General features: G+C 37.3%; 1 protein-coding gene across 2 annotated transcripts in view; it reads right to left on the reverse strand.

Moving 5' to 3' along the window:
• The window catches only part of UGT8 (UDP glycosyltransferase 8), an 86248-nt gene that overhangs the window by 9671 nt on the left and 53594 nt on the right, over nt 1-22983 (reverse strand). The gene's annotated exons all lie outside the window — the stretch shown is intronic.

Genomic DNA, 22983 nt, shown 5'->3' on the forward strand with positions numbered 1-22983 from the left:
TAATTAGCATCATCAACAGCCCAGTTTTTAAAAAGCCTTCAGGTAATCTTAAACGATTAGTAAGTAGAGGATATAACGCTTTCCTTTAAATAACTGTTTTTGTTTAAGATATTTCATCTGACAACGCTAACAGAAATAAGGAGGGCAGACAGTTACTTTGATAAGACAGACAAATAACAACAACAAATCAGCAGCTAATGGCCTCAGATCTCAGTCAAAAAATTAAAACTAATGTTTAAAACATGGTCAGGGATAAATCTGCACAAGGATACAAATGAAAGATGTGGTCTGGACATACAACAAAAACATTAATGACCACCCCTACCCAGGAAGATTTTATTTTAGGAATGGGCTGACTTCGGGGCACCTGGGTGGCTCGGTCAGTTGACTTCGGCTCAGGTCATCATCTCACGGTTTGTGATTTCGAGCCCCACATCGTGCTCTCTGCTGTCAGCACAGAGCCCACTGAGGATCCCCTGCCCCCTCTCTCTCTGCCCCTCCCTGCTCATGCTTTCTCTCTCTCTCAAAAATAAATTAACATTAAAAATAAAAGGAGTGGGCTGTAAAATAACTGTAAAAGAATTATTAAAGCTTTCAGTTTATATTCTACTCCATTTGGTCTACACTTGGTAATTTTCATCTGTGGACTCATACTGTATTATGATAAGAAAGAGAAGGAATCTACTAATAGTTGCAAAGATCCATAGACCTAATGAATTTTATCATTTCTCTAAATATCTCTAACTCATACAGAACACAGATCATATATGTGCTATCCTGAGGCATCCAGGGGTTCTGGAGATGTCCACTGGTTGCTATTCTCCCTCGTTGTGTGGGAAAATGCTAAATTCTCAAACCTGTCCTTCAACACCCAACACATGCTGGGCCATAGCAGATCCAATGTTAACAAGGGCCAATTCTAACATTGTAGGACTCACTCATTTTGGAGGAGGACACATTAACAAAGTTTTGCCAGTATGGTTGATTTACACTGAAAATGAAAGCAGTCAGTTTTAAGGGATACTATCCTTGCTTTGTTTTGCTCTGTAGGCACAAACTTGTTTTTATGGTAAGTTATCCCTTTGAATAAGTCTTTGTCAAAGACATCGAGCATCACTTTCCCATATGGAAACTAATAGAGCCACAGCACTGAGAGGAACACATAATTCCACTACAAGGAAAACAAATGTGTTGTCCATACACAACACCTTTGCCATAATACAGGCATGACAAACAGGCCAGACCCACTCTGTATTCATAATGTGCAGAGTGAGCCATCACAGTTCCATCTCCAGACCCTGCGGGTCTCTCATTCAGGATGAATGAATTACGATAGTGTAGCCCATGCCTTTTGCATTTCACATCACTTTCTGGTATACCCTGATTTGCGGCTGGGAGTTAACTGCAAGGGAAGAAGTATCATCACAATGACATCACCGCATAGCTCAAAACAAAATATTTATATGGCACATCAGGCCCCAACATATCTTCCTTTCCTTTGTTTTCTTTTCCCCCCCTTTTTGTAAAATCACTTAATGATATCTGTATTAACAGCTCTATAGTACTCATTCTTAACAGGGAAGAGGGGACCACATTTTATGCCCAAAATGAGTTAGTGAATAGTGTCACCAGATAACTGGGATGAAGACAGAAGGGGGCACACCCTTCTAGCTCCTGATTAAAACAAGCTGTAATTATTAAAGTTTTCAATTTTGTATTCTACTCCATTTACCAAGAACAGCACATGTGCTGAAAATATAACAGTGTTATCTGTGGATTCAAAGTAAGAAACAAGAGCAAACTGATTTAAAATTTTCATTTTAGATTCAGTCCTAAGCCGGATGTACTTAAAACAAATATAAATGCTGCACGGTAGAATGACTTGAATACTATGTTTTATCCCTATGGTTCGTCTTCAAGCACTTTATCACCTACTACCCAATTCTCTAAAGATTAAAATTTCAGGGTCAATGCCATTTAAAAAAAAAAAGCTTACATTCAGATATACTAAGACTTACAGTAATAATGTTATTTAAAATTTGTTTCCCAAGGACTTAAAAGGTCTTTGAGTTTCAATGGACTCTATGCAATAAATACTTCAGTTATTTGTTCTTTGTTCTATGTGATATAAAATAAAATCCATTAATGTATTTTCCAGATTTTTTCTAACCATACGCATTAACCATTTACAATACATTTACAATTCAAGTATATAGCTTTCATTGATATGAAAGGGAGCAGAGAAAATTTTACTTATTCGAGTTCCCTGCAGGAAAAGCACTCAGTATTTTTGGAAGATAATACTCCACTTGGCTTAGAATTGAGGCCTCAAGGTGACTTCCAAACTGCTATTCTTGGGGACTGAAGGAAGAGGGGAAGCAAAAGGTCAGAGGCCAAGAAACAGTGAGCCTGACACTGGTCTCCTGGACATAACCAGCTCCTCCCTTGATCTCCCATCCTCAGCTTAAATTCACAGAACATTTGGTGTGACTGATATTTTGTGGGAACCTAAAACATAAAATGTTCCCACAAAACACCAATTGAGTTTTGGGTTTGGCTAATGAGGGTGATATTCAGGCTGCATGAAGAGCTGAAGGAGCCAGAGTCTGCAGAGATCCCGAATTTGCTGAGCTCATGGTGAAGACTTTGGAACTGGAACTTCATGAAAGGTATGCCTGGCTCTCCAAGGGATGAGAGTTCCCAGGTGGCATCTTGCCTCTATACACATATACAGTATTTTCTGGAATTTAAGACCCCATCAATTATAAAGTGCAAATCGATTTTATAACAACTCTTTTAAAAAATAATAACCTTTACAATAAATGTGTTCAATGTAAAAAAAAAAAAACCCAATTTCAGAAATTTAACAGTTAAAAAAAAGGTACTTTAGAATGTTCCCCTGAAGTTAAAAACTTAGAGTAAAAAAATAAAAATAAAAACCACTTCATTTACTGTATCAACAAAAATCATACATAAGAGTAGAGTAAACCTAACAAAATGCACAAGACGTGCATGAAGAACAGTTTACTGAAGGACAAAAAAGAAAAACTGAATAGGTGGAGAGATGGGACATGCGCCAAGAAGGAAACATCAGTATTAGGGAAATGATATTTTTTAAGTTCACTGCATTCCCAGCCTACATTTCAAGAGGACTGCTATGAAACTAGAGCTGAGTCCAAAGTTATTCTGAAAAAGAAAATGTATAAGAAAGGCCAAGAAGATTTTGAAAAAGAACAGGAAAAGAAAATTTTCCTTCTAGATATTAAAATGCACTCTAGAATTTAGAGTCATCTCGATGAAATGTCCGGTTTAAGAAGAAGAGCGAGGAATGAGGGTGGCAGGCAGTGCCAGACTGCTGTGCACTCAGAGACTGAGCAGTTTCCTCAGAAAGAGGAAACTGAGCAGTTTTCCTCAGAAAAGAGTCATCTACCGCTGACTTAGACAAAATGAGTTTAGATCTCTCCACTAATATAAATTAGAGAAGAATTAAAAAGCCAATTTGAATGAAAATATATGAAGCACTTGAAAAAACTCCCCCAAAGATAATTTTATTCTGGACAAGGAAGGCCTTCCTGGTCCAGTCACAAATCCCAGAAGTCATAAAGAAAATACCGACAGATCTGAATACAGAACAATAAAACTTCCAGAGAGTAAAGGACACTTTAAAAAAGCATAATAATAATAATAATGATAATATGCAGAAATAGTTTCAATATACATAATAAAAGATTGATATCCAAAACAAAATAATGAGAAAAAGAACTTCCAGGAACAACATCAGGAAACACCCATTTCACAGAAGGAAAACAAATGGCATTCACATGGAAAAAGGCTTAGCCTCACATGCTAGCCAGAGTAACACAAATTCAAATTGTTTTTACCTCTTATTCTCTCTCCTCTTTACACAGCACTCTGTTAGATGATGTCAACATATTAATTTATTTTGACTTAAAGAATTGAATACAGTATTTACCTTTAAGTGTTATTATTTTATAATTTTCTGTCAAGTTTTTTGTTTTGCTCTAAGGATAAAACATCTTTTCCTAAATGGCTTCTGGGCCTATTGACATATTTAGAAAAGTTTTCCCACATTAAGATTATCTTTTAAATACCCATAGTTTCTTTTAGTTTGATAGCTTCATTTCTTGAATTTTCAACCCTTCATCATCTAGACTCTCTTTTTGGAGGAAAGAATGAGGCTGGGATCCATCTTTATTTATAACCCAATGGATAGCTATTCTTGTCCTCATTTACATAAAATGCCACCTGCTCAGTGGATTTCTGAATTCTATCCTGTCCTATTGATCCTGTGCCAGTGCCAACGAGATTTATTTATTGTTATTGTATAATACCTGTTCGTATCTGCAGTGTTAGATTTCTCTTGTTAATTTTCATCCTGGGATGTTACTAGTTATTCTTGTATGTAGCAGCTTTTTTAAGGACTCTTTGAACACATTACCTGCCACTTACTAGCAGTACCACTTCTTATGTATGTTACCAGTATTTGTGCATACATGTTACAGAATAAACATACCATGTAAGTTAAAAAATCGCATTCAGTCCTCTGCCGGCACACAGGTAGCACACTGCTCCACTAGATGGCATAGCGAGAACGGAGCATGGATGTCTGGTCTCTGCAGAGTATTCCCCAGGCTTCCAACCATCATGACAGGTCAAACCCACAGTCTATCACTATGGTATTTCCTGCTCCTTGTCTAGGGGTAGAACTCTTATCATTTTCCAAATGCAAATGAAATCAAAATTATCACAATAATGGATCAAACATTAAGCAGGGAATCAGTAGTACACACAGGTGCTTCCCTCACTATATTACTATGAATATTTCTATCCCTATACAATTAAAATAACCATTTACATACTTATGATTTTGCTATAAAATAATTATATATATATATATATACACACACACACATATAGCTTTTGAGAAGAGAACGTCACAATAAATATAACCACTTTATCTTTTTTCAGGGTTAAATGGTCTTAAGTCCTTTATGGGAAAAGGTGCAATAAGGAAATATGGATAATATATTTATCAAAATCAAATACTGCATGTTAATGTATTTCCTTTCTTTATCTTTTATAATCCTGACCTGGACACACAAAGATTTGTTTTCTAGTACTGCCTGATTTCGTTTCCCCGGGTGCCTTGACTTGGTGGTAGGGAGAATAAGGCACCGTCCCCTGTTCCCTCCCTGGAGAGCTGTTCAGGACAAGCCAGGGTGAAGGAGCCTGGCTCTGTGACACTGGACATGGGCTGGAACTGGAACCAAGAGAAGTCCCAGAGTTTGGCTGGGGGAGAAAGTACTCCCACAGTGTGACATTTTCAATAATTGTACATCATACTTTGACATGATGAATACCAAGAAATGAAGGATGTGAAAAAAATTAAAAGAAGGAGTAAGAAGAAAAAAATTAAAAGAAGGGGTAAGAAAAAAAGAAAGATCTTGAGACATTTGGAGAAAACAATCATTTTTTTATATACTTAGCCCCCTATCCAAAAACAAACAGCAAACTTCCTATTAGTTGTGGCCAATGTAAAACACATCCTAATTCCAGATATGTAAAAGCAGATTTTTTTCATGTTTTAATTTTATATCAGAGATTGAGACAGAGCGTGAGCAGGGGAGGGTCAGAGAGAGAGGGAGACACAGAATCAGAAGCAGGCTCCAGGGCTCTGAGCTGTCAGCACAGAGCCTGTGCGGCACTCGAACTCAGGAAACATGAGATCCTGATCTGAGCCGAAGTCAGATGCTTAGCCAATTGAGCCACCCAGGCACCCCTAAAAGCAGATTTGAAAAAGATAATCACTTCAGAATCAATGGAAGAATAACTAATTAAAAGCTGGCTAGTGCAGGCCCACCTCTGTCCTGTCTAGGCTTCATTCTGAGGCACCAGAATCTGGAGACCCCGAGGGAGACCTTCCACTGCTCTCAGAGACCTGGGGACAGACTGTGCTGCTGTGGTTAATTAACATTACATCTGTCCTGATGGCAGCCTGTGACCCAAACCTACTCTCTTCTCTCCCCACAAAATAAGAGCCTTGAGTGGGGCCCAGCGCTGTTGAGAAAGCAGTAACACTGTATCCTTTGTCAGCCTCGTCCATTCTGAGATGAAGAATGCCTGGGCTGTGAGAGAATCCTACACAGAGATGACGATGGGAGAAGAGAGACCTTTTTTCTTGTTTCCAACACCAACATCAATAGGCCTCTTTTCCCATTTTAAAGTATCTGACATAAAGAATGTTCCGCTTTGGTCAGGTAGGCTGCAGAGAATTGCAATACTCATTTTGCAAAACTCGGTAGTTAAGATAATAATGAACAGTTTGATATAAAATGCTTAAAAAACATTGTGGGGCATCATACTTGATTGCTGGCTTCTGCTAAAATAGTTAGCCAAAACTTATTAAATGACAACAAAAAATACCACTGAAAATACAGAAGTTACCTACCATTCACAATGCCACGTCCCAACCATTGTCTTCACTGATTTGACCAGCCAGGGATTTGGTTCAAACCTCAGTTGTTCAGTTATCTGTGTGCTCTCAATCAAGTTGCCTATTCTCTCTCAAGCCCAGATTTCTCATCTTTAAAAGTGCTGATAATGTTCACAAGGACATTGCAAAGATTAAATGAGATCAAATATATAAAAGTGCTTTGTTAAATAAAAATTACCGCTATTTTCCCCCAGACAGGGTGTCTGATAAGCAGTAGACTGAATAGGGACTGAAATAATGGCCGCGTTGAGAACAGGAAAGAAAAAAGTCATTCTGCACCAAGAAATTTCCTCTCCATTATACTCTATTCACCATGTTTTCGATTCTTCAGGATAAAGCTGGTACAAACAAATGAGAAGTAACATACGCAAAAAATGTTTTACATGCAGTATCAAATCCAGCTGTCAATTTTTCAGAATATTCAAATGATTTCCAAGATTATCCAAGAGGCTTAAGCCACAGCTAACCTAAAGCAATACAGTGAGGAGAGAAGTGTCAAGGTGATGGTTCGACTTTTTAAAAACCTCGGCAGATGATTTTTTTATTAACACACAATATTCAGGAGAATGCACTACCTACAGAAAGGCATATTCATTTCCACGGAGATTCTACAGTATCTTTTTTTCTTTCTCATAAGGCTTTTAATTTTTGCCATGACAGTTATAATGAAAAGTAGGCAAAATTTGAAACCCTGATTTGACGTTGAAGAAAGTTAAGCTTTCAAGGTTCTTAAGACCTTGAAAAGTAACCACTGGGTATAAAACAATGAAAATCTCACTAGAAAAAAAAATCCGTCCAAAAAAAAAAAAAATGACATCGATATCTTTCTTTGTTACAAAAGGAAGCTAAAAATCCAGAGATTTAGAGAGAATGAGAGAGATTTAAGTATGCTTATTTGCAACAGAGAATGAGATTGGAGGGGAGGAATGAAGATCCAGAAAGAGGAGGCATATGTTTTCTGAGTACACTATGCATATGAGCATAGAGATGTGATCCTGGAACATTCTTTCCTCAACAAGCTGTTGTCAGCTACCTGTTCTAAGTTTTGTTAGGGAAAAAAAAAAGTCACGGCTATCGGACAGTATCCCAATAAGTTAGCTGGGTTTCAAAGTCCATTCATTAATTCAGCAAATACTACTGAACACCTGCTATGCACCATACCTGATATTCTTTTGGTACTCGAGACATTTCAAAGAATATATGGACAGAAATTTCTGTCTTCAGAGAGTTTACATTCTTAACAATATGGCCATATTTCTATCCGTACCTCTCTTCAGGTGTTGTTGCCTTCTCCGCTCTTCATTTTTCCACATACAGCCTACCTTGTGGGGCTTGAGATTTCCTCCTTACATCACAGATATTTACCTGATAAAGGTGATCCTTTGTCAGGACTTTGGTAAATATCTACGATGGCATATATATAAACACCAAATACATATTTGGTAAATATCTTTTGATCTCTGTTGATCTCGTCTGTGAGACATGCTCTCTCCCAGGACACTAATCCACCTCACTTGAGAATTTACATACAAGACTTCCTTTCTTTTTGGTGCTCACTACTTATTTTAAGAAATCAAGAAAGCTAACAGTAATCTACATCTAAAAAAGATAAATACATTGCTTTATTTTTTTCTTTCAGGTAATTAAGTAAATAAGATTGTGTTTTTCCTAGAATTTGAGCCAACAAAGAGAACGGTGAAGTATTTAAAGAAATGTCTCATTTTTGGGGCACCTGGGTGGCTCAGTCAGTTCAGGATCTGATCTTGGTTTCAGCTCAGGTCATGATCTCAGTTTGTGAGTTTGAGCCCCACGTTAGCTCTGCACTGTTAGTGCAGATTCTCTTTCTCCCCCTGCCCCCTCCCTCTGCCTCTACCCAGTTTATGCTCTCTCTCAAAATAAATAAATAAACTTAAAAAAAAAGTCTCATTTTTTAAATTCAAATATTTCTACTAACTTACGTAACTTGCTTGGAAAAAAATAAAGGTAGGTGTGCCAGCCAGTTTATCTGTCTGTCTTCTTCCCTTCCAGGAAAAACCCAAACTTTCGTTGTGACAATCACATCGTTATGCCACAGAGACACAATGAACAAGGCACAATCCATGTCTGGGATTGAGGCAGATGAGTGAGGCAGATTGAGGCTGTACTAAAGTGAAATTCATACAAGGAGAAATTATCATGGGATGTTTAGAAGAGATGAGGAGATAGAGGACAAGATGAGGGTCTGAACCAGGATGTGCTGGTCAGAAGAGTAAGGAATGAGTATGTTTTAAGTGTTTATTAGAACCAAAGACTTAGTGAGAACTTGAGAAGAGGGGGTGGTTAGCATGATAGTCAGACTTCTGGCTTGGAATAATTATAGAATTAACCAAGAAGTGGATCTGAGGGGGATAAGAAGAGTTTATAGCTAAATATAACAAACTTGAGATTTCCACTTCTGTTCTAAGTGGAACTATCTAGAAAGCAGTGGGAAATATGAAACTTGGGAGGGAAAAGTGAGCGACAGATATAGCTTTGTGCCTCAACTACATCAAGAGGAAACACATGAGTGTTTTGGACAACAGGCAATTAGTGGTCTCTTTATTATCTTTCTTCCAAAGAGAATATGACAAAGAAATTACCTTAATTGTTAAAGAGGAGTGAGAAAAAGGAGACTCAGGGTCTAGAATAATTAGCAGGATAAATTAGATATATTTCTGTTCCAGCACCATTGAGAACATGATCCACTAGTTCAGTTAGTTGGAATGTAAGAATTGATGGTACATGCATACAGCTCTGGTCCAGAAGATCTATTGCATCCCCTATTCAATCTGGTTCCTTTAGGGAGGATCCCAAACAAAATCAAAGTATCAAAATGACCATTGCCCTAATTCCAGAACTAGTCCAACTTAATCTGCATGGAAGTCCCATGCTAGGATTCTCCAGACCACCTTCGAGCTGAGCAGAAGTGGCTGAGCATAGCCCTGAAAATTCAGCACTGTTCAGACAGAAATGAACTTCCTGACAAGGAAAACCAGCATCTAGCCCAAAAGAAGAGAATAAAAAACAACAAAAAAGGAATTTTGGGGAAGGGAAGTCATATCAATTTTGGTATTTCTTAGAATTCAACAATTCCTGTGTAAAATATGTCCTGTAATTTCCTGTTCAATCACATATTATAGTTTAGAACTATAAAGTATGCCATTGCTATTTGCATTAACTAAGATGCCTTAGATTAAAATTAAATGCAATAGAAAAATTAAATAGCATAGAGCAAAAAGAAACTGGAAAAAATTACCTAGAAGCTGAGTATTCATTATTTACTTGTGTAAGAGAAGAATGTAGTCTTCTTACTCCTCTTACCATCTCATTTTATTATAAATCCTCAGTATTCACTCTCCAAAATATTAACAAATGTGTAACGCCTCACTGAGAAACACAAATAAAGCTATGAATTTTCACTTTTAAATTTAAACTTCCCTCCATCAATTTCAGCATCTGTTTGACACATTTAACTATAGATTTTTTTTAATGTTTATTTTTGAGAGAGAGAGAGACCGTGTGAGCAGGGGAGGGGCCGAGAGAGAGGGAGACACAGAATCTGAAGCGGGCTCCAGGCCCTGAGCTGCCAGCACAGAGCCTGACACAGGGCTAGAACTCAGGAACGGTGAGATCATGAACTGAGCCAAAATCGGACACTTAACTGACTGAGCCACCCAGGAGCCCCAACTGTAGATGTTTTTTTAAGTAGATACAAGGAACTGGTAGATAGTCTCTTTGGTAAAAGTACTCAAGATAGCTATAAATTATTAATCATATGTGAAAATTTTAGCAAAAGACATGGAAACTGTGTGCAATAAAGCAATGACTGCAGTCCCACATGTGTTTTCAGAACCTTGCTACTTCTCACCAATGAGGTTGTTTGTATCCACACCCCTTGAATCTGGGCAGGCTTGTGTCTTCTTTGATCAATATAGTAGAAGTAATGCTATGTGACATTAAAAGCTAGGTCATCAGAAAGGATAGAGATGCCACTTGTTTCTCTCTCTCTTGGAACATGCACCCTTCATGCCCAATCACCATGTTATGAGCTCTGAGCAAATCCATGCCACATGGAGAAGCCACAAATAATAGTTCTAGCTAACCTGAGGCGCTTGGGAGGCTCAGTTGATTGTCTGATTCTTGATTTTGGCTCAGGTCATGATCTCATGGTCATGAGATGGAACCCTGTGTCGGGCTCTGTGCTGAGCAAGGAGCCTGCTTAAGATTCTCTCTCCCTCTCTCTCTCTCTCCTCCTCTGCCCCTCCCTCACTTGCACAAGTGCACATATGCTCGCTCTCTCTCTCAAACACACACACACACACACACACACACACACACACACACACAGAGTTCTAGCTAACAACAGCTAAGGTCTCAGCTGATAGTTTATATCAACAGTCAAACATCTGACTGAATGAGCCTGAAGATGATTCTTTTACTTCTCAAGTCTTCAGCTGAGGCCTCAGACCATGTGAGAAGCAGAGGCAAGTCATTCGTGCTGGATGCTACCTCAATCCCTCAGCTACAGCTACAGATTCTATAGACATAAGAAATTGTTTAAATGCCACTGAGATTGTTTTTACAGCTCCGGTAACTGAAACATCCCAATGGACCTTTATTTGGTACCTTTCTTAAGAGTCACAGACAGGTTTTAAAAACAAGGCTAAGAGACCCACATGAAGTCCTAGATTTTTTTGTTTTGTTTTGTTTTCAGAAAAGACTGAGAGAATAGGAAGTAACTACAGGCACTGAATACTCACTTTGTGACTTTAAACTATTCTAAATTGCTTCTTCTAAGAAAATAAGGTAATGAATAAACTTGAGGCCTAAAGAATCTAATTCTTAGCAATGGACCTTTGGTCCTCCTCAATATTTCAATAGAGAAAATGTAATATTTACCTGGTATTTTTCCAAAATAATTCTTATAGCCCTGTTCCCTTCTGAAGTATAGTGATACTACCAAGGACTGAGTACACTTTCCTTAATTAATCTGCAGACATATTCATTTCTTCAATAATTCAATAACAGTTAAACTTTTATTGGTCAATATCTATGTGCCAGGCACTAGGTGCCAAGAATACAAAAGAGTAAGATAATGGTTCATAGTCCAGTTCACACTTCACTACTGGCAGCACATTAATACTACCTTTGTCCTACTTCTTCCCTCTGTGCTGGGGAAATGGAGACCTGGAAATAAATAATATAATTTCAAAAAACACATTTACATTAATGTAAATTATAGTTCAGTTTTCTCTTGATTTCAGAGTTGAATTCCCAGTGCCATAGTATGGCAACTAGCAATTAAAAGTTGTCTGCAAATGGTTCCAAAATCAGTTAGAAACACATTAATAGTTCAATTAAATACAATGTCAAAAATTCTTTGGCAGCTGAAGAATCCCTTCATAAAGTAAAGAAAATCTCTTTTCTGATATTGTAATACTGGTATTTGGTGTTTCTAGATTATAAACCTATAAAGAGAAGACTAATAAATGCAGAAATTGGTTAAGATCAGTCAATTACAGGGTAAATCCCTCAATTAGATTCTTCCAGGTCAATAATAGCATAAGAGTGCACCTAAGTCAGTTTCTCCCAAATGTCTAAAGAAATGTGTATGAAGTTAGACAAAGTCAAATATGCAATAAGATCAGATCCTATGACCTCACAGATATTTCCATTAACTCTAGTGTCTTTCCATGCTGAGCATGAATACTGTACATGGACAGGAAGAAGGCAGGAGACGTGTTTGGTTTACATCTGCTGCTTCTTGGGGTGAGTGACAATATAGACTAAAAAACTAGGAACTGGTCTACCCTTTCCCCTCAACCTCACTCTCCCTTTATGTAATCTCTTTCCACAACCATTCAGGAAGTACAATGCCTCCTATGCAACAAAGCCAATGACCCAGAAGGGTCTGGGCAATGGTGCATTGATCCTGGCATGAGGAGCTGTGTCATCTCAGGGAAAGCATTTCTACCTGGGGCAGAAACATGCGGAGCCATGGTAACAGTGCTGCCAGATGGTGTAATCTTTCATGTACTAACCTATATAAAGACAATTTACAAAACAAATCTCACCCACAGCTTGGACAGAGAACAGGAAGACAGAAAAAGGTAAAAATCCTAGCTGGTCCCAGTAAAGGCTACATAAATGAAGGATAAACATCATAAAGCTGTTTGGGGTTGTCCTGTCTCTCAGTCCCACTCCTGGTACTGTTCTTACAGGAGCACTCCATCAAACTATTCACTCTCAAGTCAACCCTGTGGAATTAAAATTTGGATTTATTTGCTCTTTCTAATTCGCCAATACCATGACTTTCTTCCATTAATACAATTAACCACTATGCTCCTAAAGAAGTCTGTAATAGAAGTCTATCTTTGAATAAGCCAACTAAAATTTACTTTCTCACTAATTTCTTTTTATTCTAATTCCTAGTGTCTCTCAAAAAGTTTATTGCCCAATCCAAATCAGTATATTAAAAATGACTTATTCAAGTACTCTCCACTCAATGCTCAACTTCTTAAAAATTTTTTTAATGTTTATTTTTTATTTTTGCTCAGTGTATGAGCAGGGAGAGGCAGAGAGAGAGACACACACAGAATCCGAAGCAGGTTCCAGGCTCTGAGCTTTCAGCATAGAGCCTGATACGGAGCTCGAACTCACCAACCGTGAGATCATGACCTAAGCAGAAGTTGGATGCTTAACCGACTGAGCCACCCAGGCGCCCCAATGCTCAAGTTCTTAATTCCATTTATTTAACTTCATCCATAAAAAAAACCTTATGATTTTCATTAATAATCCAAGGCCAATCTGTTTCTCACTTACTACACTGAACCACACTATATCATTATACATTCTCATAGCCTGTCCCATCCCTGCCCACACTGGTGACTTTGTTCACTCTGGCTTCCTTTGCATCATGGTACTTCCATCTATCCAAATCAAACAGCACCTTCAAGGTCAGGTCAAATGCCACCTTCTACACCAATCTTTGATCTTGCCAATTTTAAGGAATTATTACTTATTTCTCTTTTGATAGTACTTTATATCTCTTTTATGGTAGTGTTCATATTTGAACTTACTATAAAATGATTTGTATACATATGTTATCTTCTTTAGCAGACTACAAATTCCTTGAATATTAAAGCACCCAAAACATTGTATTGCCCATAATTCACATACACTCAAACATTCACTGAATATGTGTCTAATAACTTATATTAAATTTTCATTATTGTTTTGCTAAAACACATGCAAACATCCATCAACTTATAAATGGATTTATTCCAAAGGTTCATTTGTAAATCTTTTTCTGAAATCTATGTGCATTTTCACAAAATGTTGTTATACACATTATTTGGGATAATTGAAGTTGCACTTTGGGACTTCAGTATATTTGGATCAATTATTAATTAAGAGACATTTGGAAGAGGCCTTAAGAACCTAGCTGTGATGCATAATAACACTGTTCTGATGGGAACTTTGAGACAACAAATTCACATTCTCTATTCCCATTTCTGGGCAGTGACTGACAGACTTTCTGCACCTGTTCGAAAAAATCACCTCTCTGTATAGGTTTAACAATAAATACCCTGAAGGGTTTATGAAACTGTGTTTCATAACACAGTTGGTAGCAGAGGGGGCATGAAGGAAACCCTTATCAGAGCATGTAAGAATGAGAACAAAAATGATGCATATATGGAAAACCAACCAGTATTTGTTTTAAATCTTAAAACTGTCTTAAATTTCACACAAAATTAAAATATGTGAGAATTTTATATTGTAAAAAGAAACATGGCTGAAGAAAAAGGTTTAAGTATTACTTCTAAGAAGAGGATTCTTCAGCTATTCCCAACTGAGGAGAAAAGGAAAGAATCAAGGCTTGCCAAATCTTTTAAGTCAAACTGTTGACATATATTCCTTTTTTCTTTGACATGTTTTCTGGATATGTGTGATTTATTTTACTCTAGGACTCCAAAGGAAAGTTTGCATGACAATCATCCACTAGTATGAAAAACTAGAAAACTAGATACATAACACTCCCCACCGTCAACCCCCTTAACAATTATAAGGAAAATGTTTGCAGCAAGTATCTCAAATATCTCATTTAGCTCAGAAGATCTAAGTCTAAGACAGGGCAGAGTGTGAACAAAAGTACAGAAGAAACACTGAGTAAAGCAGAGATCAGATATTTCAGGATCAATAAAGTAAGGAAGAGATGAGTTTCAGGTAGAAAAGTTTATATTAGAGGCAGGAAATGGAAGAGTAAAAAAGGACTTTTTGGGCAAAGAGAAGGGCATGTTCAATGGAAAAAAAGCAATAAGAAAGATGTTGCAGAATAGAATGAGAACTCACACATTTACAGAAGAAAAAAATCTTCTCTACGGAAAAGTAAGAAGTGAACATGGTCAATTAAAGAGTAGATGGCAGAGAGCTCAAAGACTACAAAAAAGGAGTAAAAATCTCCTGAGTGTATGAGATCGTCCTGGATCCCTCTTACCTGGCAGTTGATTCTGACAAACTGAATAATACTTAAAATAGATTAAAAACCAACAAGCAACCATCAAAGACATCACCAAGAAATAAATTCTTTTAATGGAACCAGCAATAATAGTCACAATATTGGACTAAGTATTTCATAAAAATGTCATAGTAACAATATTGGACTAAGTATTTCATAAAAATGTAAGAACGTATGTAGATCATTTTAAAGTAAAAATAGACGAATTAATTTTAATATATTTGTATGGAGTAGTAGTGCACACCCTGCTTCAAAGCATATGAACCTTTAAAAAACAGTTCATACACAAGAGGTATGTGAATGTGGGAAAATTATCCAACAAGTACTTTTTGTAATACTGTGATATACTCCAGGAAGAGAATACACAGGTAAGATTGTAAGAAAAAGGGTTCCAGGGCTGGCCAATTGCCAGTCATTTTGAAATAACACAACCCTAAAGGCAACCGTGTGACTACCAGGCTGGAATCTCTGCAAAAAATTTAACACCTGGGAAGAGGGGACTCAGTGATCCTGACACCAGGTCCTCAGGGCAAATGCAGAATCTCCTCCAGAGCTCAATTAGGAAAAAATCTCTGCATACCAATCCAATGTAGTTAAAAAACAAAACAAGACAAACAGACAAATGAAACAAAGAAAACCCACTGGCCCAAAACACTGCTTTTAATTAACAGTTCACATACCATTCAGGTCAGTGTTTACTGAATTTAAACAATCACGTGTAAATCTGTGTATCTCAGTGGGAAAACACGCAAGTGTGCCAGGAACAACACCATAAAGCCATAAAATATATCATCCTGGAATGTTAACTTTAACCCATTTCAATTCGTGAATAACGTTTATATTATTTTTTTATAAAAAAACAAACGGGGGCGCCTGGGTGGCTCAGTCAGTTAAACGTCCGACTTCAGCTCAGGTCACGATCTCACGGTCCGTGAGTTCGAGCCCCGCATCGGGCTCTGGGCTGATGGCTCAGAGCCTGGAGCCTGCTTCGGATTCTGTGTCTCCCTCTCTCTCTGCCCCTCCCCCATTCATGCTCTGTCTCTCTCTGTCTCAAAAATAAATAAACGTTAAAAAAAAATTAAAAAAAAAATAAAACAAACGAAGGTATATCATTGTAGGAGCAACCTGTTCGTTACCTAGCAATACCCGGTTCCTCCACTTCCTGAAGAACAATCCCCAACTTTTAGCCGGGCACACTGCAGCTCCAGTAAAGACAACATGTGCCAGCCTTAGGGGAAGCTGAGCACAAATATGTGACTAGCCAATGCTCTGGACAATGAGTGAGCAGAAGTGGACTTGCCAGTGGCCGAAATGCAGCAGTCGTCTTGACCGTGAGGATGAGAGCAGCATTCCAGGACAGTGGAACAGGGGGCTGGATCCCTGCTGACTTGTCCTGACTACCCATCTTAGTACTTCCTTTATGTGATGCAAAATACACTGCCTACACTGCCATTGTGTATAGCTTCTTATTTGTTTTATGTGATTCACATTAAAATGTAATCCTAAGTGATGAGAAATCATGAAGAATGCAAAACAGGAGGCTTCCAATAAATGTCCATTACTCACGGTTGACTGTGCACTGCTATCCCAGTATCACACAGGTGAGCACATTCATTATTTTGTGGCATGCACGTACAACAATGCAAATTATTAATATAATACTAATTTCCGGGTCACTTGGGTTGCTCTGAAACTAGAATACTCTACCCGTACTATATGATCAATCCCGGTAACCAGGAGTTGCACCTGAAAATCAAACATTATCCCGGTGTCATCAAGTTTGAAGAGCTAAAGTTCATGTTGTCCTACTACTTTATTCTACAGCTGAAGGAACTAAAGCCAGCCATTTATGGACAGGAGATAATGCAAAAACTACGTGAAGTGCCTCAGAAGGATAATGTTACGTAAATTGAGGGTATTAATCCAAGTAGTTCACAAAATGCTTTTTTTTTTTTTACTTGCTCAGTGAAAAGATACGATGTTGTATTATATTCTCAAAGACTACATTTTACTTTCCTCTTTGCTGTGCTTTGGAGGGAAAAGAAAAACAATGACATGCATAAAGAAACATTAACCAATTTTGCAACTGTTAAATATTTTGTGTTTCCTATTTTCTCATTTATTTTATTTCCTTTAATTTTTTTTTCTTTCTTAAGTGCATAGGTATTAATCCACCTGAATCAGTGCTAATGGAGTTTTAAACAATGTGCCAACTGCTCCTCCCTCATAAATATATTCTCATTTAATTACGATTTGTGATAAAATTGAATGAAAAGTACCTATATCTCAAATCTCATTCTTGTATCATAAGGCCAGATTTAAAAAAATGGCTTTCCCCCAGCTCTCTACGGACAGCCTAAATAGCAGCCCTTAAATACCCTGGATTTGACTTAAAACAAACAAACAAACAAAACGAATAAAAAATAGGCTGTGTCTGAGGTTACATATAAATGATATTATGTGGCATGTTCATGACACAATCCTCCTTCCCTACCATAGGCAAGAAGTGCATACTCTTCATTCCTCATGTATTTTGAGTATTAATAAAGCACATAAATGGTATCACTTACTGACCAACTAAGACTACACTCAAAATGCTGGAACGGCATTCTGCCTTATACAACGAAGATGAGTCGAAACAAGAAATCTTTCCTTATATATATCCAGGTACTGACTAGGCAAAGTTGTTGTTGTTGTTTTTAATGTTTATTTATTTTGAGAGAGAGAGACAGAGAGACAGAGAGAACAGGGGAGGGGCAGAGAGAGAGAGTAGAGACAGAATCCCAAGCAGGCTCCGTGCAGAGCCCACAGGGGCTCAAACTCACAAACTACAAGATCATGACCAGAGCTGAAATCAAGAGTCAACCAACTGAGCCACTCAGGCACCCGAGGCAAAGGTCTTTAGAAGAAAGGCCAAATTCATTAAATTTTAGTTTCTTCAGGGCAGAAACCAACCCCTTCAATTAGTAAATAAAAGACACTGAATTGACATACCTTAACTGTAAGCAAGAACACTACATTATGCATAAGCTGGAACATCTGCCTGTGTTCACAACAGGTCTTCCACAGTTCTGTTAATTAACAAGCAGGAGTTTATATAAAATGAAATCCTGCCTGTAAAGCACTCAATGCCATGCCTCTCCATGATAAGTCTGCACCAAATGACACCCACTGATACAATTTTCAAGGACCCTTGAACCCTTATTCCCATTCCAGAAAATCTACAATGACATTCCTAACAATGTTTGACCAGTTTCTAGACTGGTTCATTTATTTGCTCAATAAATTTTCTCCTCTGTAAATACAGCTTTAATCCTTCTCACAAAGTTTCCTTATTTTCAGTCTTGAAGATGATGAGGATGCCTGTTGTCTCTGGTGTAGTATGTACTGGGTATTTTACACATGTTTAATTATAATAGAAACTGAACATGACTTTAATGAGCTAATAATCCAGGTCAGGAATATTAACACATAAAGACCTAAATGAGGGGCACCTGGGTGGCTCAGTCAGTAATATCAGACTCTTGATTTCAGTTCAGGTCATGATCTCAGGGTCATGGGATCCAGCCCCATGTCAGGCTCTCTCTTCTTTCTCTCTGCCCCTTCCCTCTCACTCTCTCTCTTTCTCTAAATAAATAAATAAATAAATAAACAGACCTAAATGAATTACTAGCAATGTGATGAGTCCCAGCAAAGCAGTACATCAGAATGATAACATAAGAGGCAAACACACCACTGTTAGCTATAGAAGGACCACGCACAGAAGTATACTCACCACGACCTATTAATCACCCAGTACAATGTCCTGCAGATACTCAGCACTCAATAAGCTTTAACTGAACAAAACAAAGAGGTAGATCAAGGATTTTAATAAAGTAGGATAAGACATTTTAGGCAGGTAAAGACTTAAAAATGTATAGACCACAAATTATAAGTTGCATGCACTTATTAATTCGGTGCATATGTATAGAAGACCTACAATATTACACCTCCAGGGATACAACGGAGATGAAATAAGGAGCCTACCTCAAGAGGCTCATAGGGGAAGACAGGCGAATAATTACAATGCAACATAATGTGCCGAAATCGATTACGGAATTCAAAAAGAGGGTCTGGGAAGCCTCTCAGATGAAGTGATGTTAACAATAGAGAGCAGAGAGGTGCCTGAGTGGCTCATCTGGTTAAGCTTCTGACTTCAGCTCAGGTCACAGTCTCATGGTTTGCGCTGTGCTCCTAAGGTGAAAGCCCTACGTTGGGTTCTGCGTTGACAGCACAGAGCCTGCTTGCGATTCTCTGTCTCCCTCTCTCTCTCTGCCCCACCCTCGCACCCTTCCTCCCTCTCTCTCTCTCTCCCTTAAAATAAATAAATAAACTTAAAAAATTATTTAAAAAAATGGGTAGCAGATGCAGTGTGAGTAAACTGTAAGAAATAATATTAGATATAAGCAAGTAGGTAGGCCTGACTACAAGTTTCAGGTTTTTGAACTTGATCATTTATGTAAGGGGATCAGAGAATTTGTCATAAGAGAAACAATTTCACGGTGCTATAATACTTGAAAATTAATCCATCATTGCTTTTAGGGTAGATTAGAGTCAGGAAAAGGGCACTATGACTGAAGGGTGAAGCCTGGGAAACAAGTCAACAGGCTCCGTCAATGTTCACACATGATGTCATTATGAATTGCAAAAAGTGGGAGTGGAAATAAAATGGAACAGAAAGGGATAAATATCATTTCCAAAGAAGAACCATCAGTATTTGCTGAAGCCAGAAAGACAGATACATTCAAACAGTTTAAGAAATATGTATTTAATTTTTAATGTGCCATGGCTTCCAAGAGTTTTCAATACAACATTAAAAAAGAATGTCTAAGTTTGCCAAACAGATTTCCTTTCTATAGGTCTGCTATATATTATGCAGAGTTAGTTTCCATCTGAGAAACTAACATAAAAAAAGCTAACATAAAAACTAACATGCATCCAACAGAGATTCACAGACTACCTACTACATACATGCCAAATAATGAGCTCAGTACCACCGGAAGGAAATTAAGCTTGAGTGATTTATTTTGTTTGTGAAATAGTACCTTACTCTAAAATAATGCCCTGAAGAAGCTATTTAAAGGCCGAGTATTAGTAATTCACTCAGGAAAACATGGTAACATCTCTTCTAAACCCCACAAGCTCCTTTTTATCAGCGCCAAGTGGAATACCACAAACTACTACTCCCTGATATCATATGACTTAGCACAATTTTTTTTCCCAAGGATTTTTCTGACTAATTGCCCCAAATATAACTCAAGTGGCTTGCTTAGGTGCTTTATCATTCACCAATACTCTGTAACTATTAAAATTTAAACTTAGGTTGACCGTATTTCTTTCTGTCCTCCTGAACACAAGTGCTCAATCACCTAAGAACTGCATTTGATGTCACTGCCATTACCTTGCATCCAGACATTGTTTTTACAACTTAATATATATAAAACTATCAGAGAAAGTGTGACCATGCATCTTAGTTCCTGGGCCCTTCAACCAAAATTATACAAACTAAAATACTATTAAAATAATAAGAACCTAAAAGGTTTTTTTGTTTTTCTTTCAAAACTCCCAATGGTGATTTCCCATTTTAGAAAAAAAGAATCCTTTAAAGGAGCAGCTATTTCTAATTTTGTTTTGATTGAAGTATGATACTTATCAGAGATCACATATCTCAGAGACCTACAGATAATATTTCCCAAAAGAAAAGCACCATATCTGGCATTAAAAAAATTACCTAAAATGCAAGAGAAGAGTGTCTTTAATCAGGTAATTCCACACCCCTACTTATTTTTCTATGACTTATCTATGGGCCTTTAAAACTACATGTTTTTTGAAATAAATACATTTTTCTCATAAACTAACCAAATGTCAAACAGCAAACTTAAATCCCATTGCTTACAAACTAAAATAGCTATGAAAGAGAAAGGTGACATAAATGAAGTTTTATTTACTGAATTGTTGAGTGCTAGTTTATTCAGCTGTCTAGGCTGGGTGATTTATTATACAGCTGCTCATTCAAGTGAAAATATAGGAATAGAATTCAGGAAGCAAAACAGTCAGAGCCTAACGAGTTGGTAAAAAAGAACAGCTAAAGAATCTCCTACTTCAAAGAACATATCAATAAAATTCTAACTAAAAAAAATTGTAACATCATGTTCTCTTGATAAAGCTAATAACCACTGATTACTGAGCATCTAGAATATGGTCATGGCATTAAATAATGTGCTTTAATCACTCTACCATCCTATTTAGAAGGCAAAACATCACCATAAGACAGTTTTCCCATACATAGATGAGAAAACTGCAGGCTCAGAGTCCTAATATTTCAAAGACAGAAATGACAAACAAACAAACAAAATGCAATAACAAAAGAAAAACAAAAAAACTTCACCAAGGTTAATGTAAGTTGAAAAACCTCCATCATCTTCCTGCCAGTCATTGCTGCATCAGACATTACAATTGTATTAAATATGTGAAGCCCATGTTAACAACTTCAAGAGGAGACTATTATTACCCAGAATATAGATAGCACTAACTCCCATATCTACTATCTTACAAACCATAATGAGCCCACTTCCTCCTCTTATTGATGTTTATTTATTTTTCCTTAATAGGAATTTCTATATACTTAAAAACTATAGGGGCGGGGCACCTGGGTGGCTCAGTCAGTTAAGTGTCCGACTTGGGCTCAGGTCATGATCTCGCTGATTGTTGAGTTGAGCCCCGCAAAGGGCTCTGTGCTGACATCTTGGAGCCTGGAAACTGCTTTGGATTGTGTCTCCCTCTCTCTCTGCCCCTCCCCCACTGGCTTTCTGTCTCTCTCAAAAATAAGTAAACATTACAAATTTTTTTTAAACTATGAAGTTTCCTTTTGTTATAACATTTCAAATTCACTTTTTAAATTATCAGTTATGTTGTAATATCTTTCAGTACACAGGTAAATGAAAAAAATATAATGATTATAAATTTTTGTTTTTCTGTCAAATTGTAAGTGAAGATGAGATGACTAATTCAGGCAATGGAGAAATTATGAATCTATAATTCCTTCAAGTTTAACTGCATCTGTTTTAGGTTCTAAATATCTAATAAAATCCCAGGCATGCAGTGCTGGTTTAGCATGCAAAAATACATTATTATAATCTATTACATTAATAAGCTAAAATAAAAAAATCACACGATCATATCACAGATGCAGAGAAAATACTTGACAAAATCTAGCACACATTCATGATAAAAACTCTTAGTAAACTAGGACTTGAGAGGTATAACCTCAACTTGATAAACAATTTTTACAAAAAACCTACAACTAAAATCATACATAATGGTGAGAAACTAGAAGCTTTCCGACTTAAATCAGGTACAAGTCAAGGATGTCCCTCTCACTACTCTTTTTCAATACTGCACTGCAAGTCCTAGTTAATGCAACAAGGCAAGAAAAGGAAATTAAAATATATAGATTTGGAAGGAAGAAACTGTCTTTATTCATAGATGACATAATCTTCTCTGCTGAAAATCCAAAATAATCAACAAACTAACTCCTAGAACTAAGTGATATCAAGGTTTCAAGATACAAGGTTAATATACAAAGTCAATCACTTTCCTATACACTAGCAATGAACAAGTGGAATTTGAAATTAAAAAGAGAGTACTAGGAGCACCTGAGTGGCTCGGTCAGTTAAACATCCAACTCTAGATTTCAGGTCTGGTCATGATCTCACAGTTGTGAGATTGAGCCCAGCATCAGGCTGCATGCTTTGTGTGAAACCAGCTTAAGATTCTCTCTGTCCCTCTCCCTCTCCCCCCCACCACCCACCCACATGCAGACACTCTCTCAAAAAAAAAAAAAAGTGTAATTAAAGTACCACTTAAATTTATATCTTCAAAAATGAAATGCATA

The sequence above is a fragment of the Panthera tigris genome, chromosome B1 (genome assembly GCF_018350195.1).
Source record: "Panthera tigris isolate Pti1 chromosome B1, P.tigris_Pti1_mat1.1, whole genome shotgun sequence".
Classification (NCBI taxonomy): Eukaryota; Metazoa; Chordata; class Mammalia; order Carnivora; family Felidae; genus Panthera; species Panthera tigris.